At 47.0% G+C, this 21,569-nt stretch overlaps 1 pseudogene; it reads left to right on the forward strand.

The window, feature by feature from the left end:
* Nucleotides 1-10,636: 10,636 nt before the first annotated feature.
* Nucleotides 10,637-13,984, forward strand: LOC138444680 (homeobox protein NANOG pseudogene; annotated as a pseudogene).
* The last annotated feature ends 7,585 nt before the right edge of the window (nt 13,985-21,569 follow it).

A 21,569-nucleotide genomic window follows, 5' to 3' on the forward strand; every position in this document is an offset into this window, starting at 1 on the left:
CACAGTCAAAGGCTTTGGCATAGTCAATAAATCAGAAATTGATGTTTTTCTGAAACTCTCTTGCTTTTTCAGTGATACAGCGGATGTTGGCAATTTAATCTATGGTTCCTCTGCCTTTTCTAAAACCAGCTTGAGCATCTGGAAGTTCATGGTTCATGTATTGCTGAAGCCTGGCTTGGAGAATTTTGAGCATTACTTTACTAGCATGTGAGATGAGTGCAATTGTGTGGTAGTTTGAGCATTCTTTGGCATTGCCTTTCTTTGTGACTGGAATGAAAACTGACCTTTTCCAGTCCTGTGGCCACTGCTGAGTTTTCCAAATTTGCTGGCATATTGAGTGCAGCACTTTCACAGCATCACCTTTCAGGATTTGAAACAGCTCAACTGGAATTCCATCACCTCCACTAGCTTTGTTCGTAGTGATGCTTTCTAAGGCCCACTTGACTTCACATTCCAGGATGTCTGGCTCTAGGTGAGTGATCACACCATCGGGATTATCTTGGTCATGAAGATCTCTTTTGTACAGTTCTTCTGTGTATTCTTGCCACCTCTTCTTAATATCTTCTGCTTTTGTTAGGTCCATAACAGTTCTGTCTTTTATTGTGCCCATCTTTGCATGAAATGTTCCCTTGGTATCTGTAATTTTCTTGAAGATATCTCTAGTCTTTCCCATTCTGTTCTGTTCCTCTATTTCTTTCTTTGCATTGATTGTTTTCTTATCTCTTCTTGTTATTCTTTGGAACTCTGCATTCAGATGCTTATATCTTTCCTTTTCTCTTTTGCTTTTTGCTTCTCTTCTTTTGGCAGCTATTTGTAAGGCCTCCTCAGACAGCCATTTTGCTTTTTTGCATTTCTTTTCCATGAGGATGCTCTTGATCCCTATCTCCTGTACAATGTCATGAACCTCTGTCCATAGTTCATCAGGCACTCTATCAGATCTAATCCCTTAAATCTATTTCTCACTTCCACTGTATAATCATACGGGATTTGATGTAGTGTATAGCATGGTTTATAATACTGTTCAGTTGACCCTTGAACAACACTGGTTTGAACTCTGTGGGTCCACTTGAACTCAGATTATTTTCAATAAATGCAGTACTACCCAATCTGTCATTGGTTGATTCTGGAGTTGGTTGAATTCTCCAATGGGGACCCATGGATACAGAGGGCTGCCTACGGGACCCAGGCATCAGAGGACTGAGGTATCCTAAGTGGCTCTGGAACCAATCCCCAGCAGACACCTAGGGACAACTGGAATGTATCAATATATTGGAAAATTGCTAAGAGTGTAGATCTTAGACGTTTCCACCAAAAGGATAAAAAATATTGTAACTATGGGTGTGGTGATGGTTGTTACCTAGACGGTTATGGTTTTCAACTTCACAATATATACAAATACCAAATCATTATATAACATGGAGGGAGAATGAGAGCAGAAGTCCTGACGTGCAAGATTTCTCATGTGCGCCTGTCACCTCAGTCATTTCCAGCTCTTTGCAACCCTTCGGGCTGTAACCTGCCAGCTCCTCTGTCCATGGGGTTCTCCAGGCAAGAACACTGGAGTGGGTTGCCATTTCCTCCCCCAAGGGATCTTCCTGACCCAGGGATCAAACCCACATCTCTTAGGTCTCCTGCATGGGCAGGTGGGTTCTTCACCACGAGCACCACCTGGGAAGCCCAAGATTTCTCATGGAAACAAACGATTTAAGGAAAAGTTAGATCAGCTTTTCCCCAGACTGGAACTCTCAGACACTCCTCACAAACTCTTGGTATTTATAGGCTAAATGTCCCTTTGTCATGAGGAAGACATGGCAGCCCACTCCACTCCATGGGGCCTCAAAGAGTCGGACACCACTGAAGCAACTTAGTACCCTCTGCCATGGTGACTTCACACATTCTCAGGACAAGCACCCAGTGGTGCCCCAGGACAGATGATCTGGAAAGTGATTATGAGCCACAACAGAGGAAATGGCACTCTGACACATCTTACATGAACCAAAACCACAAGAGAGAGAGTGTGGGAGGCAGTGTGAAGTGAGGGGTGCGTGTAGGCTGGGGAAGACCTGTATGCCTGGGACCCTGGAGGCTCAAGGTGAATAAGGGGGCAACTCTGGGTGAGGGGCAGTGAGGGACTGTGGCTAGAGAGGCTGGGTGGTGCCCTTTGCCCTCTGACTTGTCCCAGCCTTGATGATAGACCTCCGAGAAGGTTGGTGAGATTAGTGAGATGGGAGGTGGGGAGGACAGTTGGAGAGTAAACTAGCTGTCCGGGGTCGTGTACTTATGTGTGTGTTTCATCTGTTTATTTAGCTGGACTTATCATAACCCCATCAAAGAGGGACTGCAGTGTGGCTGCAGTAAAAATGTCTGTTTAGTGTTTAGGAAGCATGGGTGCGGGGAGGGGTTAGGGGGGCAAATTCCTAAAATAGCAGAGTAGAAGTAGTTGGGGAGAAGAAGCTGGAATTCTAGGAAATAGGGGGCACAAGCGACTGGGATACACGCTAGGCTTCTGAGTCCTGACACAGACGATTGGCAAGGCACAGTGTAAGCTCCTTGGGACCACCCTCTAAGTGTTAGCAGGGAATTAACTACTCCTTCAGGTACACATCTTCAGGTACAGACAAAAAAAGAGAGAGAGAGAGAACAGTCTCCAGTCGCGTACGCGAAGTCCGGTCCGTCCAGTTTCGCCAGAGGCCAGAACCGCGTGGTCACCACGCATGCGGCGCTGCTGGGCTGAGACCTCGCTCGCGGGGCTCCGCAGCCTGGGTGCTCCCGCCTCTTCCCGGGGCTGTCTGTTCCCCGCCCCGGGGCCCCTCTTTGTCACCGACTGGACGCAGCCAACAGAGCCCCTGCGGAGTCAGGGCTCCGCGTCGCGACGGGCGAGAGTGATTCAAGCTGGAATCTCCGTTCCGGATTTCTCTTGGGATTTCGAACACCGACCATCTCAACCTGCCACCTCGGACGGAGCGGGCAGGCGAGGACCGCGCCCCGCCGATCACAGGCGTTCTACCCGGGAGCCGGGTGAGGAGGGAGGAGTGGGCGACGAGTGAGACCCCAGGGCGGGCCTTCCCACCGAGGGCTCCGTCTTCTCCCGCCACCCGGAAGGCACCACCCCTGAGACCGCGGAGTTGAGCCACTTGCGCGGTGGATGCTCGGGGCCACGGGAGGGGGTGGGGACGAAGAGGGCTGCGGGGGGAGATGCGAAGGCTGGGGGGAACTATCTGGAAGGAGAGTTTTCGGACTGCTGGTTGATAAGAAAGGACTGAGATTCCCACAGCTCCGCTTTCAGCTTTCAGCTTGCTGCTCAAGTGGTCTTAGGAGTTGGCAGAATGCCAAGTTAGGGCACTTCATTTATTGCTATAGTTATTTAGTTACAGCGTCCAGGCCTTTCTGGAGTTTTGGCTCCAACTCCTTGTACACACGCCTTCCATTGATCACATGCGGTCGCCTGCGGCCAGTCTGATTAACGCTGGAGTGCACTGGGTGAGAGTGAATTTTGATCACTGAAGAAAATGTCCGCCAGGTTAGGATGGAGAAGGAAGTTGGGGGGCGGGGGGAGGGATGCAGAATGACTGAGCAGAAGATGGAAAAAGAAGCAAAAGAGGCAGCTGGGGGTCGGGGGTCGGGGGTCGGGTGGGGCAGCTGTTATTGGAAGGAGGGGAGAAGCCAACACTACCCGGAGCATTTTGTTCACAAAAGTTAAGGGGTCTTCAAGGGTGGGGTATTAAAGTGAATTTTGCTTTTTAATGTCGCCGCTGTTTTTTCTGGTTGTTTTTGCTGTTTTTAATGAATTTGAATACTTGCAAGATACTTCCTCGGTATACTTGTTCTTTGCATTGTTTTTCAACAAGGCTTCCTCAGTCTCGGACTGAAGACTTTGGGCAGCGGGCAGAGGTATAGACACCCTCCAGGCTACAATTTGCCCCTTACTCTCCTAAAACTGCTGGAAGGACTGTCTCTAGCTCACACTGCAGGCCGTCTTTTACTGATACTGCTGCTGATAGAACCCAGGAAGACTGGGCAGTGAGTGTCCTGGGACCTGGGGTTCTGGCAGGGGAAGTGGAGCATGGGAGGAGGGGAAAGGAAGGGGCTCCACCCTGGTGGGGGCCTGTCCCCCTGCTCTTAGGATGGTGAGGGTGTGGTTTAGCTGGACTGGCTGCCCAGGAGGTGACACCCAGTGTGCAGGGACTCCAGCCCAAGACTCCTGTAGCAGCTTTCCCTCTCCTGGCAAACCCCACCTCCTACTGCAGTAAAACCTTCCTGATGACCAGGGGCCCATCATGAATGTAGCCTGTGTTCTGGGGCCTTTTTTTTTTTCCATTCCTGTTGAAAGTCCTGTTTGTTCAGATGGATTTTTAAGTCACTAGAAGGCAGAGATTGTCTTGTTTTTGCTGCCTCAGATGTTGGTACATGATGGTAAAAATATGTCAGATAAATCTTCCTGCTAACAATATTGGACCCAAGGGATCCAGGTGGCATCAAAGAGATTAAACCTCAGACAGTTAAAGGTGAGGCAGGACTGAGAATGCAGCAGAGGGAGGGGGTCTGGGATAGAGACCCCTGCCTCTGCAACCAGGCCCTGGAGGGGAATCTCCCAGCCATACCTGTGGTTTTCTCTCACAGACGCCCACCCTCTGTGCCTTGACCTCACTGTCAAATCTCAGTCCAGACCTGGCCAGCTCTGGTGCCAAGTCCAGGGCTCTGTGGACACAAAGCCTTTCCTCCAGTATGACAGTGACAGCAACAAGGTCAAACCTTTGGGTTTCCTGGGGAAGGAGGTAAACGACACGAAAGTGTGGACTGAATTGAGCGAAACACTGGCAGAAGCAGGAAAAGAGCTCAGGACGGTCCTGCCTGTCACCAAACTGAACAAAAAGGAGATGAATGGTAAGTATGGGAAGGGGGTGGGGAGCTGGAGACAGCAAGAGAAAGAGTGCACGCAAGGAGGAGATTCCTGTGAAAGGACTGAACACGATCCAGCTTTAGAGACCCGGTGGACCTGATGGGTAAGAGGGGGAAGTCATGGTCGGAAGATCACAGGTCCCTAGATGTGCAGACACACTTGAGTGACTGGGGAGGAGGGACTGTGGAGAGTCCAGGATGATTACTTGTGTGTGTGGGGTGCAGGTCCTCCCTCCCTGCAGGTCAGCCTGTGTTGTCAGTGTGAAGCCGAGCAATGCTCTGGTGCATCCTTGCACTTCAGCCTCAATGGATGGACAGCCCTCCTCCTTGACACCATGAGCATAACCTGGACAGTCATCGATGCTGGCGCCACAGGCATCAAGGAGGAGTGGGAGAACAACCAGGAACTGGCAGAGTATTTCAGGACCATCTCAACAGGAGACTGCAGCTACTGGCTTAGGGAATTCCTGAAACACTGGGAGAACATGCTGCTCCCAGAGCCCACAGGTACCTGAGCGGGGTGTGGGGGAGGTGGCAGCTCTCTTCAAAGGTCTAGAGCCTTTATGTGTGGATGTGAGCACATATGTGTGTGTAATTGAAAATATGATGGATGGATGGAGTGACTGATCTCTTGGTGGACTTCCTGTCTGGAGAGTCAGTGATGGGCATAGCACAGAACTTGCCAGCATCCTCCTGTCCCAGCCCACCTCCCTCAGCACAGGAGCCCCCTTCCTCATTAACCAATGACCCAGTTCCCTAGCCGTGCTAAATGGCCCCCAGATTTATATACATATTGTGTTTCCATACCTTCTCTCCTTCTTGTTGTCCTGATCCTTTAACCTGCTCAAATGTCACTTAGAGAAGCCCTCACCCCTCCCCAGACCTAATTAAGCACTTCTCCAGCTGTGTTCTCCCTAAAAAGGACTCCCCACAGTAAACGTGTCCACCTGCAAGATTATCAAATAGTCTCCCTCAGTAGAAATATGAGCTCTGTTATGAGGACAGAGCCCAACTCCATTCCTCTTTCTAGCCCAATGGCTTCACATAATAAGCCAGCATCTATGTTACGTGGACAGGTGCTGTCTGGGGACAGCAGATGCTGAGGAAAGTGGATTCTTAGATATGACAAAGCTTGTGCTTTTTTGTTTTACAACCGCTCACAAAGGCCCCCAATAACCAGCCTGCATCTATCCCGTTAACTAAATACATCCTCCTATGGATCATCATCTTCACCTGCCTAATTGTCATCATCATCAAGAAATGTATGAAGAAATCAGGGACCACGGCAGGTGAGAATCAGGCTGGCCTCTGGTTCCTGGGCAGGTTTGTTCTGGTCAGGACTTGGGAGAGGTGAGCCACAGGTCTCACCCAAGCCCCTGTCTACTGGCACCTAGAAGGATGCTCTTTCGTAGTCAGGGGCCCCCACACTTCCTGGTAGGTCTAAAATTACTCAGTTGTTGTGGTAGAAGAGGCTGTGCAGGCAGCAAATCCAGTTTCCCTCTTGTGGCAGGGAGGGGAGAGGCAGGGTCTAAACTTCAAAAGGCTGGGGTGGGGTGTTGTCTTCTTGAGATCACACCTACCGTTTCCCCAGTTCTTTCATGAAAAAAATGTTTCCTTTCTGACAATACCATGATTCAGTTCAACAGTTTACCTAATGTTCTAACAGCTCTTCATTCCATCATCTGATGTTTCTTCCATTGACCATGAGAAGGTGGAAATGTTAGATGAGCCCTTGGATGAAGAAACTGATCCTTATGGACAGTCTGGCTGCCAATCTAGTATATTCTCTTCTACTCGGAGGTGTTTTTACCAAGAAGCTAAAGAACTCCTGACTTTCCATGGCTGTTGATTGGCCCTTACCATGTATTGACTTAGTCATGTTGAAGAATTTGCTAAATAAGATGCTTGCTCATAATCAGAGTATCAGCTTTACCTGATGCTTTTCCATGAGTTCCCTCCATGTTAGGCGGAATTGGAGTGTTTGTTGGCACTTTTAAACTCCATTAAGAGGAAAATGCGGAGAAGGCAGTGGCACCCCACTGCAGTACTCTTGCCTGGAAAATCCCGTGGACGGAGGAGCCTGGTAGGCTGCAGTCCGTGGGGTAGCGAAGAGTCGGACACGACCGAGCGACTTCACTTTCACTTTCCACTTTCATGCATTGGAGAAGGAAATGGCAACCCACTCCTGTGTTCTTGCCTGGAGAATCCCAGGGACGGGGGAGCCTGGTGGGCTGCCGTCTATGGGGTCGCATAGAGTCGGACACGACTGACGCGACTTAGTAGCAACAGCAGCAGCAAGAGGAAAATGAGTTAGGAATAAATATGTGTGGTTTAATGAGATATACGTTATGTGTTCTCACTTTTATGTATAGTTAAGTTACTTCATGCTTTTATGGCCAAAATTGTATTCCCCTGAATTCATGTGTTAAAACCCTAAACCCCCAGGACCTCAGAATATGACCATATTTAATAACAAGGCCTTTATATAAATAATGTTAAAATTAGGCCATTAGGGTCTACCCCTAATCCAATCTGATTGGTATTCTTGTAAGAAAATGGAGCAGACCTGGTATGTTACATGGAGGGTCATGTGAAGACACAGGGAAGAGAGGTTCATCTTCAAGCTGAGAGAGTCAATTCCTAGGCAGGTTGATAAGAATTCCAGGGTCCCCGAGGAGGAAAAAGGGGTCTGGAGCTCTAAAGAAGGAGATAGGGGTCTGGAATTCCCAAGGAGGAGGAAAGGACAATTTTTTTTTTTTCTACATTCCTTAATAAGGACAGAGGATGAGATGGTTGGATGGCATCACTGACTCAATTCAGGAGTTGGTGATGGACAGGGGTATCTCCTCACAGCCGCTTCAGTGCCTATCGTCTTACTGGGGTTTCTCTGACCTTGTGCATGGGGTATCTCCACACGGCCAGTCCAGCAAAGCGCAGCCACCGCTCCTGACCTTGGACATGGAGTACCTATTCACGGCTGCTCCAGCACCAAGCAGCCACCACTCACCCAACATTGCTGGGAGAAATATCAATAACCTCAGATATGCAGATGACACCACCCTTATGGAAGAAAGTGAAGAAGAACTAAAGAGCCTCTTGATGAAAGTGAAAGAGGAGAGTGAAATGGTTGGCTTAAAGCTCAATGTTCAGGAAACAAAGATCACAGCATTGCGGTCCCATCACTTCATGGGAAATAGATGGGGAAACAGTGGCAGACTTTATTTTAAGGTGCTCCAAAATCACTGCAGCCATGAAATAAAAAGACTCTTACTTCACTCCTTGGAAGAAAAGTTATGACCAACCTAGACAGCATGTTAAAAAGTAGAGACGTTACCTTGCCAACAAAGGTCTGTCTAGTCAAGGCTATGGTTTTTCCAGTGGTCATGTATGGATGTGAGAGTTGAACTATAAAGAAAGCAGAGCACCGAAGAATTGATGCTTTTGAACTGTGGTGCTGGAGAGGAATCTTGAGAGTCCCTTGGACTGCAAGGAGATCTGACCAGTCCATCCTAAAGGAGACCAGTCCTGGGTGTTCATTGGAAGGACTGATGTTGAAGCTGAAACTCCAATCCTTTGGCCACCTGATGCGAAGAGCTGACTCATTTGAAAGACCCTGATGCTGGGAAAGATTGAAGGCAGGAGGAGAAGGGGACGACAGAGGATGACATGGTTGGATGGCATCACCGACTCAATGGACATGAGTTTGAGTAAACTCTGGGAGTTGGTGATGGACAGGGAGGCTTGGCGTGCTGCAGTTCATGGGGTCACAAAGAGTTGGACACGACTGAGCAACTGAACTGACTGACTGGCCATTTGTTGAGATTTGTGCACTAAACTATAGGGGTGTCACATTTCAACAAAAAATTAATATCTCAGTTTTCACTAATATCTAGACAAATTGGAAGTTTTCTCCTGTCTGGAATAAAATCAGTTAAATCGGTTATAAAGATGTTGTACATTTTTCTTTTCTGATGAGAATCACAAATTTTTATTAAAACTCCTGTATATCAAGGATACAAATTATTTCAGACTTCTATTTCCCACAGCTGCAAAAGAATAAATTTTGATTGTTTTAAGCTGTTGAGTCTGGTAATTTTTATGAAAGGACTTAACTTCCAACCCAGCCAGCATTGGCTTGAGCTACATCCCTAACACCAAAGGTAGTTGGTGAGTCATAATGCAGACAGGAGACCAGTTTTAGAAAAGAGCAAAGAAATAGACCCAGGGATGTCTAGAAACTTGACGTCTAGTAGGTGTGGCAAGAAATGCCAGTGAAGGGTGTGCTGATCAGTACACAGGAAAGGGATAACTGGTTGATGATGTAAATAAGAAGGAATTTCTATTTGACACAATATACAAAAACTAATTTTAGGTTGATTAATACATGAATATGACTATTCGTGGGGTCTCAGGGCTGTACGCTAGTAGGAGTGTATTTGGTGAGTTCCTTTAGGTGTGGGGCTAGAGCAGCAAAAGAGAGAAAGCACTGTTTTGGGTAGGATCCAGGTTGTTGTTGAGTCACTTAGTCCTGTCTGACTCTTTGTGACCCCATGGACTGCAGCACGCCAGCCTTCCCTGCCCTCTGCTATCTTCTAGAGTTTGCTCAAACTCAGGTCCATTGAGTCAGTGATGCCATCCAACCATCTCATCCTCTGTTGCCCCACCCTCAATCTTTCCCAGCATCAGGGTCTTTTGCAATGAGTCAGTTCTTTGTATCAGGTGGCCAAAGTATTGGAGCTTCAGCTTCAGCGTCAGTCCTTCCAATGAATATCCAGGGTTGATTTAGTTTAGGACTGACTGATAGAGACCTAAAATTCCTGGCTCAGCCCTGGGACAGAGTCCTGGCAGCCAGCTTTCTCCCCAGAACCACCCCGAGCTCTGTGTGGGCTCTGAGACTGCTGCAGGGCCCCCTGTCTTGGGGGAGGACTCATCAGACTATGAGTGTGTGTGTGTGTGTGTGTGTGTGTGTGTGTGTGTGTGTGAGATAGAAAGGGGGTTGTGCCTGAGAGAAGGGCAGAAGAGAGGAGTGTGTGTGGCAGTGACACACTTATTTGTGATGAGGAGGGTAAGTGTGAGGAGAGTGAGGGGCCACTGGGGAGAGTGTGTTGGGTGTGAGGGGAGCAACTACAACTCATTAGTATGTCAGGACGTTGGGTGTTTGATGGTGTGTGTGTGTGTGTGTGTGTGTGTGTGTGACTGTGGACAGCTGAGCCTGGGACAGAAGGGGAGTGGACAGTATGTGTATGCAGAGGGCCCGGAGGGGGGTGCCCTGGGGGCCCCAGAGAGGAGAGAGACAGTGAAGGGAAATGCCCTGTGAGGGGGAATTTTCTGGATGGCAGTGGATGTAGATGGGAGCCTTCTGTGTGGAATTTGTGTGAAGCAGTGTGTACAGACAGTGTGAGGAAGCCAGGGTCCCTGTGGGAGGGGAGCCCAGCGTGTCTTGGGAGAGAGTGGAGAGTGTGGAGGGCAGGCAAGCAGGCACTTGTGTGTGAAAGAGAGTGTGTGGTGGAGGGTGGGGGTGTGCAAAGCGGGGAGAGGGTGTGAGGAGACCTGCCTGGAAAATTTCTCGAGGGCTTCTGTGCACAAGGGTGGAAGGAGTATAAGTGAGAAGCACGGAGTGTATGAGGGGTGTGTGAGTGGGTGGAGCTGGAGAGTCAGGGTGGAGTGTGGGTGACGGAGGGCAGTGTGCAGTATGAGGGGGCTGGTGTCTGTGAGGGTGGGGGCTGGGAGAAGAAACATGGATGGGGAGTATGGGGCCAAGGTGGGTGATGGCTGTTGTTGGAGCGGTTGCCATAACGACTGACTTCCTATGACTGGCCTTTCCTTGGCCTGGACTTTGGAATAAATTAACAGGCTTATTCCTGGCCTGGACCTGGAACTGAAGTTGTAGGGAGCCAAAATGGGCAGGGATAGTAAAGAAACTGACACCCCCTTGTCACTTCCTTTCAATCTTTTTTTCTTTTAGCTTGGAAATGCCACACAAGAATAGCTGCCTGGGGACAGGTGTCAGCTGGGGTCATCAGCCTTCACCTGCTGACGCCTCCCCCAGGCCCAGGGGCTGAGCTGCATTCCCTCCTTCAGGTTCCAATCAGCCTGGAGCCTCTGCGCAACTGTCTTCCCTTCAGTCCCCTCCTGCCTACAAAGCTCACGGGGAGGGACTCCTGGGGGTGCAACAGGTGGGAGTGGGGACACCAAGGGAAGTGGAGTTTTGTGTGTGAAGAGAAGAGTGTGAGACACTGAATGGAGGTGGGGAAGAGGTCAAGAGGTGTTGGTGACAAGGGATGGGCAGTGTGGGGCAAAGACTGGAGGTGGAAATGACCCAGAAGGAAGAGGGGGTAGTGGGGAGGGGCGGGGCGCGAACCCTCTACCACTAGCACTTTGCTGTGCCCCTCTCCAGGCTGGGTCCCCCTCACTGTCCCCTAATCGCTCCCTAGTCCTTTCTTCTCCCTTCACCTTCCTCCTCCCCTTCCTGTCTTTCCTCTTACCACCCCCCACCCCATCGCAGATTGTCCCAGCTTTCCCCCAGGTCTGTCCAGCAGCTCAGGCAGGAAGCTAGGAACCTGCACAGAGAGACCCACCTCCCTCACCGGGCCCACCCTTAGATACCCACGGCCACATGTGTCCTGGACTCTTTCTAGCAGCAGGAGAAGCAGTTTCAGGGGAAACAGGGCTCAGGAGCCTGAGCCAAGTTCCTGGGAAACACTCCACCCCACCCACAGCATTGACTCCAGGAATTCTCTACTTCCAGAGTCTTCTACTCCTGGCATCCTCCCAGGCCCCATACAAGGACTTTATCTTGACAAGAGGCCACCCTACAACTGATCATATCATGTTTACTTCCCACCAGAAGGTTTTTGTTTTTTCAGCTCAGTGGTTAACTGCGGGACTCAGGAGGGGCTTTCTGTCTCTTGAGTCACTTGGCACTCTCCTCTTCACACGGCTGACCCCTCCCCAATATGTGTTAAGGCTACTGTAGTGGCATCAGCATGTTCCCTGGGGAAGTCCTCAGCCATCCATGTGGAGGTGTCTACAGCACATCAGGGGTTAAATGGAGACACCAGTGAGGATGGGGGAAGGGGAGGGAGGCTGTAAGAGAACCAAAAAAGGGCAGGGACAGGGAAGAAACTGACACCCCCCTGACATTGCCTGTCAAACTTTTTTTCTTTTAGCCTGGAAATGCCACACAATAGCTGCCTGGGGACAGGTGCCAGCTGGGGTCACCTGCCTTTACCTACTGATGCCTCCCCCAGGCCCAGGGGCTGAACTGCTTTCCCTCCCTCAGTTTCTAGTCAGAAAATAGTGGCTACGTGTGGTAGAGGAGCAGAACATTTGCAAAGAACTAATATTTTTATTAATACCTGATGCTGGGAAAGATGGAGGGCAGAAACAGAAGAAGGCATCAGAGGATGAGATGGCTGGATGGCACCATCAATGCAATGGACATGAACTTCGGCAAACTTCAGGAGATGGTGAGGGACAGGGAGGCCTGGCTGCAGCCCATGGGGTCACAAAGAGTCAGTCATGACTGAGTGACTAAACAACAACAGTATTTTTATTGGTGGTTTGGCAGTAAAGAATCTGCCTACTATGCAGGAGACATGTATATGAGACACTGGTTTGATCCCTGGGTCAGGAAGTTCCCCTGGAGAAGGAAATGTCAACCCACTGCAGTATTCTTGCTGGGAAATCCCATGGACAGAGGAACCTGGTGGACTGTAGTCCTTGGGGTCACAAAGAGTTAGACACCACTTAGTGGCTAAACAACAACAAAATATTTTTATTAAACTGAAGACAACAGCATCTAGGAACAACATCTGCTCAGAATAGAGGTAAAGACGAGGATTTTTATCTTCTATTTCTTTTTCAACAATATCACACACCTCCACCATCCACTTTATGGTGGAGTCATAAACTCCACTGGGTCATCGCAGCAAGCATCTCTCACCTGATTTCAATTTGGTCACAGTCATTATTAGGAGGGCAGCCGGTACGCTGGGTAAAGACAGGAGAGGCAAGGGAGGGACCCCTGCCTGCTGGAGAGTATGGCCTCATTTAAGAATCAAGACTTTCTTTTTTTCCTTTCTCTAGATTGGGCTGGTTGGCTCCTGTTATCTGACAGTTGATTCCATTCATTCCATCTTCTTAATTCTTTTACACCTGGAGATCTTCACCTTTCTCTAAGCTCTTCTACCTAGGTTCTTAAGCCTGAACTCTTCCTACCATCTAGCTCACAGGTTTTTTCTCTGTCTGCTTCAACTCCACAACATGAGTGTAGACCCAGCCTGCTTGGCCCCAAAGCATCCAATTCCAGGGACTCTTCACCAATGTCTGAAATTTCTGGGCCTGAAGGAAACCAGGTGTCCTTGCAAGAGTCATCTGCTGAGACCCTTGACAAGGAGACTGGACAGTCCTGATTCTTCCACAAGCTCCAGAGTAAAACTATTGCCCATACCTGCCGAGAAAAGTGCACTGAAGAAGGAAGAGAAGGTCCCAGGTAAGAAAGAGAAGATCAGAACCATGTTCAATCAGACCCAGGTGTCTGTGCTCAACGACAGACTTCAGAGGCAGGAATCAGCCTCCAGCAGATGCAAGAACTTTCCAATATCCTGAAACTTAGCTACAACAGGTGAAGCCCTGATTCCAGAACCAGAAAAACAACTGACCGAGTAAAAGTGACTCTGTGACTCAGGGCCACAGAATTCCTGGGTTTCTGTTTCTGGCACAGGCCTGCTTGGTGACCTCTTCTGGAAACCTGCCTATACGGAGTGAACGGACCTAGGATATCCCACCTGGGAGCAGCCAAAGCTGAAACAGTTGGTCTTGAAGCAACCACCCCAGAAAGAGTCAGAGCTGGTATCCCCAAGCCTGGAAGAGCCAGACTTGGAACAATCAATTCAACAAACATATCGAGGAATTCCTGCCGCCCCAGATCCAGGGCCAGCAAAACTGTCCTGTCAGCGATTTGGAAGGCACTTTGGAGACTGCTGGAGAAAGCTATAATGTAACATAGCAAACTGCTAAGCATATGAGTTCCCAGCAGCAAATCATGGATTTATCCCAAAATTACTCTATAAATGCAGAGTGATGGTTTTTATAGATAGCTATATTATTCTATCTTTAATATGAGCAGTGACTGTATTCTCTAGAATTTTTCTTCTTTTAGAATTTTGTACCTTTCTACCTTGGAGCTTCCCAGGTGACTCAGTGGTAAAGAACCCATCTGCCAGTGCAGGAGACACCAGTTCAAGCCCTCAGTTGGGAAGAGAGGAATGGAAACCCACTCCAGTAATCTTGCCTGGAAAATCCCATGGACAGAAGAGCCTACCAGACTACAGTCCATGCAGTCGCAAAAGAGTTGGACAGGACTTAATAATTAACGTGCACAAGAGACAACTCTACACATGGACATCACCAGATGGTCAATACCAAAATCAGATTGATTATATTCTTTGCAGCTGAAGATGGAGAAGCTCTATACAGTCAGCAAAAACAACACCAGGAGCTGATTGTCGCTCAGATCATGAACTTCTTACTGCAAAATTCAGACTGAAACTGAAGAAAGTAGGAAAAACCACTAGACCATTCAGGGATGACCTAAATCAAATCCCTTACGATCACACAGTGGAGGTGGCAAATAGATTCAAGGGATTAGATCTGATAGAGTGCCTGAAGAACTGTGGACGGAAGTTCAACATATTGTATAGGAGGCAGGGATCAAAATCATCCCCAAGAAGAAGAAATCCAAAAAGGCAAAATGGTTGTCTGAGGAGGCCTTACAAATAGCTGAGGAAAGAAATGAAAGGCAAAGAAGAAAAGAAAAGATATATCCACCTGAGTGCAGAGTTCCAAAAAATAGCAAGGAGAGATAAGAAAGCCTTCATAACTGATCAATGCAAAGAAATAGAGGAAAACAATAGAATGGGAAAGACTAGAGGTCTCTTTAAGAAAATTAGAGATACCAAGGAAACATTTCATGTAAAGATAGGCACAATAAAGTACAGAAATGGTATGGACCTAACAGAAGCAGAAGATATTAAGGAGAGGTGGCAAGAATACACAGAAGAAATATACAAAAAAGTCTTCACGACCCAGATAACCACGATGGTGTGATCACTCACCTAGAGCCAGACATCCTGGAATGTGAAGTCAAGTGGGCCTTAGGAAGCATCGCTACAAACAAAGCTAGTGGAGGTGACAGAATTCCAGATGAGATATTTCAAATCTAAAAGAGGATGTTGTCAAAGTCAGCTCAGTTCAGCTCAGTCACGCAGTCATGTCCAACTCTTTGCAACCCCATGGACCACAGCACTCCAGGCCTCCCTGCTGCTGCTAAGTCATTTCAGTCATGTCCAACTCTGTGTGACCCCATAGACGGCAGCCCACCAGGCTCCCCCATCCCTGGGATTCTCCAGGCAAGAATACTGGAGTGGGTTGCCATTTCCTTCTCCAACGGATGAAAGTGAAAAGTGAAAGGGAAGTCACTCAGTCGTGTCTGACTCTTAGCGACCCCATGGACTGCAGCCTACCAGGCTCCTCCATCCATGGGATTTTCTAGGCAAGAGTACTGGAGTGGGATGATATTGCCTTCTCTGCCAGGCCTCCCTATCCATCACCAACTCCCAGAGTTTACTCCAACTCATGTCCATTGAGTCAGTGATGCCATTCAACCATCTCATCCTCTGTCATCCCCTTCTCCTCCTGCCTTCAATCTTTCCCAGCATCAGGGTCTTTTCCAATGAGTCAGTTCTTTGCATCAGGTGGCCAAATTATTGGAGTTGTCAAAGTACTGAACTCAATATGCCAGCAATTTGGGAAACTCAGCCATGGCCACACTGGAAAAGGTCAGTTTTCATTCCAATCCCAAAGAAAGGAAATGCTAAAGAATATTCAAACTATCACACCATTGCACTCATTTCACACACTAGCAAAGTAATGCTCAAAATTCTCCAAGCCAGGCTTCAATGGTACGTGAACTGTGAACTCCCAGATGTTCAAACTGGATTTAGAAAAGGCAGAGGAACCAGAGATTAAATTGCCAACATCTGCTGGATTATAGAAAAATGAAGAAAATTCCAGAAAAACATCTACTTGTGCTTCACTGACTATACCAAAGCCTTTGACTGTGTGGATCACAACAAACTGTGGAAAATTTTTAAACAGATGGGAATACCAGACCACTTGACCTGCCTCCTGAGAAATCTGTATGTAGGTCAAGAAGAAACAGTTAGAACCAGACATGGAACAATCGACTGGTTCCAGATTGGGAAAGGAGTTAGTCAAGGATGTATATTGTCACCCTGCTTATTTAACTTCTATGCAGAGTACATCATGCAAAATACTGGGCTCAGTGAAGCACAAGCTGGAATCAAGATTTCCGGGAGAAATAACAATCACCTCAGATATGCAGATGACACCACCCTTATGGCAGAAAGTGAAGAACTAAAAAGCCTCTTGATGAAAGTGAAAGAGGAGAGTGAAAAAGCTGTCTTAAAACTAAGCATTCAGAAAACGAAGATCATGGCATCTGGTCCCATCACTTCATGGCAAATAGATGGGGAGGCAATGGAAACAGTATCAGACTTTATTTTTCTGGGCTCCAAAATCACTGCAGATGGTGATTGCAGCCATGAAGTTAAAAGATTGAAGAAAAGCTCCTTGAAGAAAAGCTATAACCAACTTAGACAGCATATTAAAATGCAGAGACATTACTTTGCCAACAAAGGTCCATCTAGTCAAAGCTATGGTTTTTCTAGTAGTCATGTATGGATGTGGAAGTTGGACTATGAAGAAGGCTGAGCAGTGAAGAATTGATGCTTTTGAACTGTGGTGTTGGAGAAGACTCTTGAGAGTCCCTTGGACTGCAAGGAGATCAAACCACTCAATCCTGAAGGAAATCAGTCCTGAATATTCATTGGAAGGACTGATGGTGAAGCTGAAGCTCCAGCACTTTGTCCACCTGATTCAAAGAACTGATTCATTGGAAAAGACCCTGATGCTGGGAAAGACTGAACGCAGGAGGAAAAGGGGATGACAGAGGATGAGATGATTGGATGGCTTTACCGACTCAGTAGACATGAGTTTGGGCAAGCTCTGGGAGTTGGTGATGGACAGGGAAGCCTGGCATGCTGCAGTCCATGGGGTCGCAAAGAGTCGGACGTGACTGAGCGACTGAACTGAACTGAGCCAGCAAGTAAACAAAAACAACCTCTCTACCTTGTGTGCCAATTGTGTGCCTTTTGTATCAATTTGGGAGGGGTGGGAATTGTGGGGAGGGTATGACTGGAGTCCAATCAAAGGGATTTCAGAAGCTTTCAGACATGATAAAAAGTGTCTGGCTATGGATAGCTAAATTATAACACCATCTTTGGGTATCTCTAGGATCTAGAATCTAACCTCAAGAACAGGGAGCAAAAGAACAAAGATGTGTGACAAAGGATTATTCATATTTTCTGAGAGTGAGAGGCTTTCCTTGTTAAGAATTTCAGTTGTTAAGATGAAGGGCTAAGATACCATGTACTTCACTGTTGTTTCCTCTGTCCTGTTTGGCTATTTTACTACAACCTCTTATTTGTTCATTACTAATTTTTATAGAAAGAAGTTTTGTATTTTGCCACATCATAATAGATGTTTGACTAAAGAGGAAGTCAGGGATTGTTAATTTGTGCCAAGACCTAAGTTCAAAGCAATATTCATTTGACTGGCAGATACATGGATTTTGTGCCAAGCATCATGCTTAATGAAGCAGATAATCGAAACAGAAAGCACTGATTGATAGTACCACATGAAATCACTGAGCCAGCACTGTTTAGTCTTGTAATTCAAGCAGATTTGAGTGTGACTTTAAAAAAATCAGAATATCGTTGCTACCACCTGGCTTTTCATTTATACTTTAGATGCATGAGTAAAAGGAAAAATTCTTAGAAGAGATTAAAGTAGAATTTTTTAAAAGATAACATGTCTGATGTTTACAAAATTTTTGGCTCTAAACAACTGCATGTGATGAATTGACAATGAATTTGAGGAAATAATTAAATGGTGAACGAGAGCCTGAAAACTTTTGGGAAAATAGCCACATAAAGTGGTAAAACCCAGGAAACTCCAAATTTAGCTCTCCAGCACTGAGCTGCGCCCAGTTACCATTTCCTACAACCTTGTCATTGCTTTGGGTTAAGTTCAGCTGTGAGACATGGGAAGAGGCAAGGGACAGCTAATTCCGGAAGATGCGTTAGGGGCAGGAAGGACAGGAGCACCTCGTCTAAAGTGTCAAGCGAGATGTGTGGTGTGCTGTCACCAGTCGCGTCTGACTCTTTCGACCCCGTGGACTGTAGCCCACCAGACTCCTCTGTCCAGGGGTTTCTCCAGGTAAGAATACTGCAGTGGGTTGCCATTTCCTTCTCTAGGGTCATGCTAGATACTGGAGAAGCAAGAAACAAGTAAGAGGAGGGAGAAAGGAGGGGGGGAATAGAAAATAAAGCAGAAGAGAGACAGATTTCTGATATTCATCACTTGATTTGCTTTTGGAAATAAGTCATTTACAGCAATGCCATTTGTCTCTGATGTCTGTGCCCAATCAGTATCAAAAGATAAAAAATTAAGGCAGAGGATAGTAAAAATCCACAACCACCAAGGAATCAAAGGAAGTCTTTAAAACCGTAATGTCTTTTTTTTAAAAGACCAGAAATTTTGATTGCCAAATTAAAAGAATTTTATTTTTAAACCTAGTGTAAGCAATAGAGAAATACATAATGAAGTGAGTATATTAAATAGTGAACAATTTAGTATATACTCCTGCAAGTGTTTCAATATGTGTAATATGGGTGGTATTTGTATGTCAATTTTAATGGAGTATTAATACACTGTAACAGGATTATACCTACATTCTCTTCTGAACCTTTTATCCACTTGCCATTACATTTTTCAGCCTCTTTGCACATCAAAATTTAGAAACAACTATTCAAGAACATTCCGATTCCCTATTTTCCTTATGAAATGTATTAGCCAAGATTGAGATGGTTTCTTCCTCAAATATTCTCTGTCAAAACATTTCTGATAATGAAGAATAGAGTGAAATTCAAGTAATTGAACCAGGGAAAGATCAAGTTTTTTGTTTTTTTTTCTAACACCTCAATAAACTGAGGAAAATTCTGAAAGAGATGGGAATACCAGAGCACCTGACCTGCCTCTTGAGAAACCTGTATGCAGGTCAGGAAGCAACAGTTAGAACTGAACATGGAACAACAGACTGGTTCCAAATAGGAAAAGGAGTACATCAAGGCTGTATATTGTCACCCTGCTTATTTAACTTCTATGCAGAGTACATCATGAGAAATGCTGGGCTGGAGGAAGCACAAGCTGGAATCAAGATTGCCAGGAGAAATATCAATCACCTCAGATATGCAGATGACACCACCCTTATGGCAGAAAGTGAAGAAGAACTAAAGGGCCTCTTGATGAAAGTGAAAGGGGAGAGTGAAAAAGTTGGCTTAAAGCTCAACATTCAGAAAACTAAGATCATGGCATCCAGTCCCATCACTTCATGGCAAATAGATGGGGAAACACTGTCAGACTTTATTTTTCTGAGCTCCAAAATCACTGCAGATGGTGACTGCAGCCATGAAATTCAAAGACGCTTACTCCTTGGAAGGAAAGTTATGACCAACCGAGACAGTATATTGAAAAGCAGAAACATTGCTTTGTCAACAAAGGTCCCTCTAGTCAAAGATGTGGTTTTTCCAGTGGTTGTGTGTGGATGTGGGAGTTGGACTATAAAGAAAGCTAAGTGCTAAAGAATTGATGCTTTTGAACTGTGGTGTTGGAGAAGACTCTTGAGAGTCCCTTGGACTGCAAGGAGATCCAACCAGTCCATCCTAAAGGAGATCAGTCCTGGGTGTTCATTGGAAGGACTGATGTTGAAGCTGAAACTGCAATCCTTTGGCCACCTGATGTGAAGAGCTGACTCATTTGAAAAGACCCTGATGCTGGGAAAGATTGAAGGCAGGAGGAAAAGGGGATGACAGAGGATGAGATGCTTAGATGGCATCACCGACTCAATGGACATGAGTTTGGGTGGACTCTGGGAGTTGGTGATGGACATGGAGGCCTGGCATGCTGCGGTTCATGGGGTCCCAAAGAGTCAGACACAACTGAGTGACTGGACTGAACTGAGGACATTCTGCTAAGTGAAATAAGACAGTCACAAAAAGACAAATACTGTGTTATTCCACATATACAAGATTCTTAGAGTAGACAAAATACTAGGACAGAAAGTAGAATGGTGGTTTTCATGGGTCAAGGAGAAGGTGAAATGGGGAGCTAATGTTTGATGGGTACAGAGTTACAGTTTTGCAGTGATAAGGTCTATGGAGGAAGATGGTGGTAATGAATGCAGAACAATGTGAAAGCATTTAATATCACTGGAGTGTACACTTTAAAATATTTAATAGCTAAGATGGGATTTCCCTGTTGGTACAGTGGGTAAGAATCCACCTGCAAATGCAGGGGACATGGGTTCTGTCCCCGGTCCAGGAAGATTCCATGTGCTGCGGAGGAACTAAGCCCATGCACCACAACTATTGAGGCTGCATGCCACAACTGCTGAAGCTGGCATGCTTTAGAGCCCTCACATGGCGACTACTGAAGCCTGTGTGCCTAGAGCCTGTTCTCCACAACAAAAGAAGCCACTTCAATGCGAAGCCCGTAGCCCGTGCACTACAACAAATGTTCACCACATCTAGAGAAAGCCGGTGTGCAGCAACCAAGACCCAGTATAGCCAAAAATAAATTAAGTCATTAACTTAAAAAATTAGCTAAGATGGTAGATTCTGCTATGTGTATTTTATCACACACACAAAACAGTTAAGGGGGCACAATTCTGGCTCATCACTGGTCCTACTTTCCTGGCAGCAGGCCTCAACCCTGACCCTTCCTGCACCTGATTTCTGCTCTGAGTCAACTGGTTTACAGCAGGAGCAGCCACAGAGAGGCCATACCCGGGCAATGATGACGTGGGTGTTTGCCACTGGGCTGGTAAAAAGGATGGGGGCAGCTCTAAGTGCCAACAACTAGGATCTGAAAACGTGGACCTGGGACATTGCCTAAAGCTGGAAGACCCCTCATCCTGCTGTGGGTTGCCCAATAGGTCGCCCTGCTCTCCAGAGCCTGAGAAAGGGTACAAGCTTGTGTGCTGACACTTTTCCAGAACTCTCCAAAACTTTTGGCAGGGACTGGAATTAACTCTGATGGAATGGAAGAGATGGTACAAGCCAGTGAACAGAAAGGTGATGGGAAAACAAAAGAAGCAACCCTCTCCACAGAGAGGTGAAGAGTCCAACTCTGGGCTGGAAAACCTGTGTGACCTTTCTGGCCAGCCTCACGTGGAGAGCTGCCCTCCTCACCCCAGACTGCTGACAGCTGGGCACTGCAGTCTCTCTCAGGGCCCGGACCTGAGAGATGTTCACACTGCTCACACTTTCCTCCTTCCTAGTCTCATTTTCTGAGGCCCTGGGCCAAGGTTCTCTTGTGGTGCCTCTGCTAAGGCCTCCATAAGAGAAGAGAATGGAGAAAGCTTGAAGACTCCTGTCCCCACTCGGACTCAGGCCCAGGTCTCTTTACACTGAGTTCTTCCCCTACCCCCACCTCAGGGTCCATAAAGCTGCTGGAGCCTTTTGCTC

The sequence above is a fragment of the Ovis canadensis genome, chromosome 8 (genome assembly GCF_042477335.2).
Source record: "Ovis canadensis isolate MfBH-ARS-UI-01 breed Bighorn chromosome 8, ARS-UI_OviCan_v2, whole genome shotgun sequence".
In the NCBI taxonomy this organism is placed as follows: domain Eukaryota; kingdom Metazoa; phylum Chordata; class Mammalia; order Artiodactyla; family Bovidae; genus Ovis; species Ovis canadensis.